This window comes from Branchiostoma belcheri, unplaced genomic scaffold, assembly GCF_001625305.1.
Source record: "Branchiostoma belcheri isolate BF01 breed outbred unplaced genomic scaffold, Haploidv18h27 scaffold336, whole genome shotgun sequence".
In the NCBI taxonomy this organism is placed as follows: Eukaryota; Metazoa; Chordata; class Leptocardii; order Amphioxiformes; family Branchiostomatidae; genus Branchiostoma; species Branchiostoma belcheri.
Window position 1 is genome coordinate 110,184 of NW_017803950.1, and position 1,196 is coordinate 111,379.

Consider the following 1,196-nt stretch of genomic DNA (forward strand, 5'->3'; position numbering starts at 1 on the left):
TATTGGCGTGACGTGTCTTATAAAAGATAGCCGATTGCGTAAGAGTTTTACAGATGATTGCCTTCTAACTAGTAGTACTAGTATGTTGTATGAAGGTATAAGCCTTACCTTAGGGAATTCCTTTCTGCAGTAAACCATCAACATACAAGTCTTTCCACACCCTCCGTCGCCCACCACGACCAGCTTACAGCGTACGAAAGGTTTCTCCTTGCCCCTCGGGGAGGGTGTGATGGTGGGCCCGTTGTTATCGTACATCGTCCCGATGATTTTCCCGAGGCTCGCCACCGTGAGGCCGCCGGAACAAAAGCGGTAGAAATCCCAAGCTGGCACCGAGTGGGTGACGCGTGGTTCACGGTTCCGTCACTGTAGATTCACACGATTGCCATTGCCGGTTCTGGGTTCAAATCCCACGTACAGATCTAACTTCCTACCTGTGCACACACCTGCAGGTGAGAGAACCTCACCAGGTGTGAAATTCTGACGTACGTCTCACCTGCGTGTGGCCGCCGACGGATCGCGATCAGTCGTACGTAAGTCCGGTGTGTTTTGACCACAACTAGCTACAAAGCAGGGAGGACCTCTGTGGCCGAGTCAGTTGCGTCAGGGCAGCACAATTCGGCAAGCCAGGGCGCGGAGACCACACAATAGCCTACGTGTTCGGATATCCCTCCAAACTACATACACGAAGCAGCAGCACTGTGATTCTTTGCAGACGACACTTGTGTAGGTACCGTAACGAGGTAACCGCTGAAGTACTGGTGCAGCAACGTCAGTGGAGAGTTTTATATATCCACAGCCACAAATTTAGTGTGAAGTGAGTCGTCCTTCACACTCAAATAAAGGATTCCGACCAGCCCTGAAGGCACCACAGCCCGGCCACTGACTCAGCTCAGTAAAGTAAGACGACTAGGCGGATCACCTGAATCGGCGAGGTGAGCTGACCCGAAAAACTTTTCCAGCGCGCCGGGAGAATTCCGTCAGGACCCGCGACCCGCTTCCAGTGGCGAACCGGGGCAGTCTGTTGTCACAAGCTGTCGGAATGCCTACACGTGTGGGAGGGAAGGGGCGGGGCCTAGTGTGTGGGGAGGAGTGAGAAACTACTCATCCCTTCTCTCATTGTCACCTACGCGATAATTGACACGTTTAGAGTCACGTGGTGCGGTGACGTCAGGACGTGCCCTCGGTGGGACGTTCCT